We start from the raw sequence: 7,162 nt of genomic DNA, 5'->3' as shown, positions 1-7,162 counted from the left end.
TGGGGACAGTGTAGAGGGAGTTTTACTCTGTATCTAACCGTGTGCTGGACCTGTCCTGGGAGTGTTTGATGGGGACAGTGTAGAGGGAGCTTTACTCTGTATCTAACCCCGTGCTGTACCTGTCCTGGGAGTGTTTGATTGGGACAGTGTAGAGGGAGCTTTACTCTGTATCTAACCCCGTGCTGTACCTGTCCTGGGAGTGTTTGATGGGGACAGTGCAGAGGGAGCTTTACTCTGTATCTCACCCAATGCTGTACCTGTCCTGGGAGTGTTTGATGGAGACAGTGTAGAGGGAGCTTTACTCTGTATCTAACCCCGTGCTGTACTTGCCCTGGGAGTGTTTGATGGGGACAGTGTAGAGGGAGCTTTACTCTGTATCTAACCCATGCTGTACCTGTCCTGGGAGTGTTTGATGGGGACAGTGTAGAGGGAGCTTTACTCTGTATCTAACCCCCTGCTGTACCTGTCCTGGGAGTGTTTGATGGGGACAGTGTAGAGGGAGCTTTACTCTGTATCTAACCCCCGTGCTGTACCTGTCCTGGGAGTGTTTGATGGAGACAGTGTAGAGGGAGCTTTACTCTGTATCTAACCCCGTGCTGTACCTGTCCTCGGAGTGTTTGATGGGGACAGTGTAGAGGGAGCTTTACTCTGTATCTAACCCCGTGCTGCACCTGTCCTGTGAGTGTTTGATGGGGACAGTGTAGAGGGAGCGTTACTCTGTATCTAACCCCGTGCTGTACCTGTCCTGGGAGTGTTTGATGGGGTCAGTGTAGAGGGAGCGTTACTCTGTATCTAACCCCATGCTGTACCTGTCCTGGGAGTGTTTGATGGGGACAGTGTAGAGGGAGCTTTACTCTGTATCTAACCCCGTGCTGTACCTGTCCTGGGAGTGTTTGATGGGGACAGTGTAGAGGGAGTTTTACTCTGTATCTAACCGTGTGTGGACCTGTCCTGGGAGCGTTTGATGGGGGACAGTGTAGAGGGAGCTTTACTCTGTATCTAACCCCATGCTGTACCTGTCTGGGAGTGTTTGATGGGGACAGTGTAGAGGGAGCTTTACTCTGTATCTAACCCCCCTGCTGTACCTGTCCTGGGAGTGTTTGATGGGGACAGTGTAGAGGGAGCTTTACTCTGTATCTAACCCCGTGCTGTACCTGTCCTGGGAGTGTTTTGATGGAGACAGTGTAGAGGGAGCTTTACTCTGTATCTAACCCCGTGCTGTACCTGTCCTCGGAGTGTTTGATGGGGACAGTGTAGAGGGAGCTTTACTCTGTATCTAACCCCGTGCTGCACCTGTCCTGTGAGTGTTGATGGGGACAGTGTAGAGGGAGCGTTACTCTGTATCTAACCCCGTGCTGTACCTGTCCTGGGAGTGTTTGATGGGGTCAGTGTAGAGGGAGCGTTACTCTGTATCTAACCCTGTGCTGTCCCTGTCCTGGGAGTGTTTGATGGGGACAATGTAGAGGGAGCTTTACTCTGTATCTAACCCCGTGCTGTACCTGTCCTGGAGTGTTTGATGGGGACAGTGTAGAGGGAGCTTTACTCTGTATCTAACCCCGTGCTGTACCTGTCCTGGGAGTGTTTGATGGGGACAGTGTAGAGGGAGCGTTACTCTGTATCTAACCCCGTGCTGTACCTGTCCTGGGAGTGTTTGATGGGGACAGTGTAGAGGGAGCGTTACTCTGTATCTAACCCTGTGCTGTCCCTGTCCTGGGAGTGTTTGATGGGGACAATGTAGAGGGAGCTTTACTCTGTATCTAACCCCGTGCTGTACCTGTCCTGGGAGTGTTTGATGGGGACAGTGTAGAGGGAGCGTTACTCTGTATCTAACCCCGTGCTGTACCTGTCCTGGGAGTGTTTGATGGGGACAATGTAGAGGGAGCGTTACTCTGTATCTAACCCCGTGCTGTACCTGCCCTGGGAGTGTTTGATGGAGACAGTGTAGAGGGAGCTTTACTCTGTATCTAACCCCGTGCTGTACCTGCCCTGGGAGTGTTTGATTGAGACAGTGTAGAGGAAGCTTTACTCTGAATCTAACCCCGTGCTGTACCTGTGCTGGGAGTGTTTGATGGGGACAGTGTAGAGGGAGCTTTACTCTGTATCTAACCCCGTGCTGTACCTGTCCTGGGAGTGTTTGATGGGGACAGTGTAGAGGGAGCTTTACTCTGTATCTAACCCTGTGCTGTCCCTGTCCTGGGAGTGTTTGATGGGGACAATGTAGAGGGAGCTTTACTCTGTATCTAACCCCGTGCTGTACCTGTCCTGGGAGTGTTTGATGGGGACAGTGTAGAGGGAGCTTTACTCTGTATCTAACCCCGTGCTGTACCTGTCCTGGGAGAGTTTGATGGGGACAGTGTAGAGGGGAGCTTTACTCTGTATCTAACCCCGTGCTGCACCTGTCCTGGGAGTGTTTGATGGGGACAGTGTAGAGGGAGCTTTACTCTGTATCTAACCCCGTGCTGTATCTGTCCTGGGAGTGTTTGATGGGTACAGTGGAGAGGGAGCTTTACTCTGTATCTAACCCCGTGCTGTACCTGTCCTGGGAGTGTTTGATGGGGACAGTGTAGAGGGAGCTTTACTCTGTATCTAACCCCGCGCTGTACCTGTCCTGGGAGTGTTTGCTGGGGACAGTGTAGAGGAGCTTTACTCTGTATCTAACCCCGTGCTGTACCTGTCCTGGGAGTGTTTGATGGGGTCAGTGTAGAGGGAGCGTTACTCTGTATCTAACCCTGTGCTGCCCCTGTCCTGGGAGTGTTTGATGGGGACAATGTAGAGGGAGCTTTACTCTGTATCTAACCCCGTGCTGTACCTGTCCTGGGAGTGTTTGATGGGGACAGTGTAGAGGGAGCTTTACTCTGTATCTAACCCCGTGCTGTACCTGTCCTGGGAGAGTTTGACGGGGACAGTGTAGAGGGAGCTTTACTCTGTATCTAACCCCGTGCTGCACCTGTCCTGGGAGTGTTTGATGGGGACAGTGTAGAGGGAGCGTTACTCTGTATCTAACCCCGTGCTGTACCTGTCCTGGGAGTGTTTGATGGGGACAATGTAGAGGGAGCGTTACTCTGTATCTAACCCCGTGCTGTACCTGCCCTGGGAGTGTTTGATGGAGACAGTGTAGAGGGAGCTTTACTCTGTATCTAACCCCGTGCTGTACCTGCCCTGGGAGTGTTTGATTGAGACAGTGTAGAGGAAGCTTTACTCTGTATCTAACCCCGTGCTGTACCTGTGCTGGGAGTGTTTGATGGGGACAGTGTAGAGGGAGCTTACTCTGTATCTAACCCCGTGCTGTACCTGTCCTGGGAGTGTTTGATGGGACAGTGTAGAGGGAGCTTTACTCTGTATCTAACCCTGTGCTGTCCCTGTCCTGGGAGTGTTTGATGGGACAATGTAGAGGGAGCTTTACTCTGTATCTAACCCCGTGCTGCACCTGTCCTGGGAGTGTTTGATGGGAACAGTGTAGAGGGAGCGTTACTCTGTATCTAACCCCGTGCTGTACCTGTCCTGGGAGTGTTTGATGGGGACAGTGTAGAGGGAGCTTTACTCTGTATCTAACCCCGTGCTGTATCTGTCCTGGGAGTGTTTGATGGGTACAGTGGAGAGGGAGCTTTACTCTGTATCTAACCCCGTGCTGTACCTGTCCTGGGAGTGTTTGATGGGGACAGTGTAGAGGGAGCTTTACTCTGTATCTAACCCCGCGCTGTACCTGTCCTGGGAGTGTTTGATGGGGGCAGTGCAGAGGGAGCTTTACTCTGTATCTAACCCGTGCTGTACCTGTCCTGGGAGTGTTTGATGGGGACAGTGTAGAGGGAACTTTACTCTGTATCTAACCCCGTGCTGTACCTGTCCTGGGAGTGTTTGATGGGGACAGTGTAGAGGGAACTTTACTCTGTATCTAACCCCGTGCTGGACCTGTCCTGGGAGGTGTTTGATGGGGACAGTGTAGAGGGAACTTTACTCTGTATCTAACCCCGCGCTGTACCTGCCCTGGGAGTGTTTGATGGGACAGTGTAGAGGGAGCTTTACTCTGTATCTAACCCCGTGCTGTGTGGGTGATGTGAGGCTGTATTTAGGAGCTTGTGGGACTGGTTACGAACCCTCTTTGCAGCGACCTGATGCTGAGCTGTCTCCCCCTGCAGGCTGGATGCATCACACAGCGGAGCCGTACGGAGTGCGCGGTGCACGGGAAGCTTTCCCCATCGATACCCTGAGCCGAGCTGGTGGGGGCTGGTCAGCGGCCCCCCCAGCGACCATGGGCCCCCAATGGGAGGTAGGGAGAACCGTGGCGCCCGCTATCGGACCGTGCAGCTGTGCCACGTGGTCAGTGTAGACAGTGATGGTGTCACTGGGCTAGTAATGCTGAGGCGAATGCTGTGGGGGCACGGGTTCAAACCCACCGCGGCAGCTGGTGCAATTCAAATTAATTAAAATAACCTGGAGTGCGAAGCCAGTTTCATTCATGTGACTGACAGCTATCACCGATCTGTTGTAAAGAACTCCATCCGGTTCACTCATGTCCCGTTAGGGAAGGAAATCTGCCATCCTTCCCCGGTCTGGCCGACACATGGATGCTTAAATCCCCCCTGAAATGGTCGGAATGACTCCCTCAGTTGTGCTCATGAAACCAGCTCAGCGCCTCCTGCAGGGGCACTTGGGGATTTGAGCTGATTCGGCGGTGACTCTGAAAAGGTTAAATATTCGATAAGGGAGGAGCCATCGGGAGCGAGGCGAATTGAGAAGCTCTTGCAAATGGCCTCCTGTTGGCTCGAGTCTCTCACCCCCCCCTCAAATCTCTGCCTTCTGACAATGGGGTGTGAGGGACAAAGGCAAAGCTCGAACTGTTCGGGCCACGTATGCAGGAAATGGCATTCAGGGCCAGGTGAGGGAAACAGGATTGTGTCACAGACCGGTGAACATCAGACCCCTTTAACTGTGTGTCTTACTTCTCTGCTCCCCCACCCCCCCCCCCCCACACCACCCCCATCCCGCTCTCTGTTTACCAGGTGCTCTGCGAACGTTGGTCAGAACCAGTATAACTCGTATTCCAGTCATATGTCGAGTGCTGGGCACTCTGGGAAATCCTACTGCCCCTCTGGGTAAGATGAGGGTTGGGAAGCGGGGGTGGGGTGGTCGCGCGGGCGTTTTCTGGGGGCGCCGGGATAGGGCGGAAGGCTGGGGCTGGTTTTCAGACGTTCAATTGGCTGGGTGTCTGAATATACTCCAGCGGTGGCCGGTAATGTGGGCGGCACAGTGGTTAGCACCGCAGCTTCACAGCGCCAGGGACCCGGGTTCGATTCCCCGCTGGGTCACTGTCTGTGCGGAATCTGCACGTTCTCCCCGTGTCTGCGTGGGTTTCCTCCGGGAGCTCCGGTTTCCTCCCACAAGTCCCCGAAAGATGTGCTGTTAGGTGAATTGGACATTCTGAATCCTCCCTCCGTGTACCTGAACAGGCGCCGGAATGTGGTGACTAGGGGCTTTTCACAGCAACTTCATCGCAGTGTTAATGTGAGCCTACTTGTGACAATAAAGATTCATAAGAAATGATAATAATTATCTCTCTAAATAAATACTTAGGAACATGGAAAGACTAGGGTCCGCTCCTGTTCTCCTCTACCTTCCTGAAGTCAATATCTACCTTATCCCAACCGTACATCACCTCCCCCCAAGTCCCTCTGTGACTGTGAACTCTGCTTTGTCCGCGTTTCCCCTCCCTGTCCTGGGGTAGCACAGCGGCGCAGTGGTTAGCACTGCTGCCTCACGGCGCCGTGGTCCCAGGTTCGATCCCGGCTCTGGGTCACTGTCTGTGTGGAGTTTGCACATTCTCCCCGTGTCTGCGTGGGTCTCGCCCCCACAACCCAAAGATGTGCAGGGGAGGTGGATTGGCCGCGATAAATTGCCCCTGAATTGGGAAAAAAGAGAATTGGGTACTCTAAATTTTTTTTTCCATTTCTCTGTATTAAACATCATTTGCCGCTTGCCTGCCCTGCTTCCCAACCTCTCTGCATCCTGACCCTGTTCCTCGCCATTCCTCACTCCTCCAGTTTGCTCCAGCTCCCTTCCACACATCAAAAGAAAATCAGAGCTCAGACAGCCAGTTTCCAATTAATACCCCTCCCTTTGAAACCACAGGAAAGCCCTGGTCTGAAAATAGGCTGCGCACAAATTAATCGGCCTCCCTTTCTCCGAGCGCGCCTCTGAACAATGCTGCCTCGATGGACCCGGGGGTCCTGGTTGAGGGGTCGATGTGAATGGGGTGACCGCGCCGGCCAGCTCTTGGGCACCCTCCGGTGGGCAGTTTCAGAGTTGCCGTAGGACATGAATGGATTAGCACCGGCTGGGAGGCGATTGGCTGGAGGGAGGCGAAGAGTACATTGAGGGGGAGGAGGGGGAGAGAGAGAGCAGGATGGGCTATCAAGGCCCCCCACACCAGACCCGTTGTTGACACGCGTGCCCTCTCCCGTTCCACAGGTCGCCCCCGCCCGCTGCACGGGAAGCTGCGATGGGATTCACAGCTGTGTGCAGGCGCTCCTGCAGGAACAGCCGCAGCCCCGGGTGTGGGAGCAGCTGGGACAGATCTACGAGTCGGAGCACGACCTGGAGGACGCCGTCAAGTGCTACCAGAACGCCGCGCGGTACGCCAGCGGCTACAGCTACAACGACCTGACCTCCAGGATCAACCGCCTACAGCAGGTGAGGACCCCGCGTGGGGGGAGGTCACCTGGATGTTCGTCTGCAAACCGCTGCCCGGTGGGATCCCGCGCTGCCCGGTGGGATCCCGCTGTGCACCAATCGGACGGTGTCTCTTCCCCCCCCCCCCTCCCCCTCCCGGTGAAGCCCCCATTACCCGCTCGGCGCTGCTCCGGGGACGACCTGGCGGGGGGCGGCGTCGAGCCGTGTTCGGCTGTGGGCGGCTCACCAGCTCCATCAGCTGGAGAGGGAGGGTCCTGCAGGCGGTACGAGTGTGGGGGGGGGGGGGGGGCTGTCCCCCACCATGTCCTGCTCTCCCCCACCATGTCCTGCTCTCCCCCACCATGTCCTGCTCTCCCCCACCCCGTCCTGCTCTCCCCCACCCCGTCCTGCTCTCCCCCACCCCGTCCTGCTCTCCCCCACCCCGTCCTGCTCTCCCCCACCCCGTCCTGCTCTCCCCCACCCCGTCCTGCTCTCC

General features: G+C 55.2%; 1 protein-coding gene across 1 annotated transcript in view; it reads left to right on the top strand.

Moving 5' to 3' along the window:
• The first annotated feature begins 6,476 nt into the window (after positions 1-6,476).
• The window catches only part of LOC140407364 (uncharacterized), an 11,719-nt gene continuing 11,033 nt past the window's right edge, over positions 6,477-7,162 (top strand). Inside the window, exon 1 of the mRNA XM_072494916.1 lies at positions 6,477-6,687. The gene's annotated coding sequence lies outside the window, so the exon portion shown is untranslated. The remainder of the gene's footprint in view (positions 6,688-7,162) is intronic.

This window comes from Scyliorhinus torazame, unplaced genomic scaffold, assembly GCF_047496885.1.
Source record: "Scyliorhinus torazame isolate Kashiwa2021f unplaced genomic scaffold, sScyTor2.1 scaffold_1502, whole genome shotgun sequence".
Classification (NCBI taxonomy): domain Eukaryota; kingdom Metazoa; phylum Chordata; class Chondrichthyes; order Carcharhiniformes; family Scyliorhinidae; genus Scyliorhinus; species Scyliorhinus torazame.
This window is presented reverse-complemented; position numbering and strand designations above follow the sequence as displayed.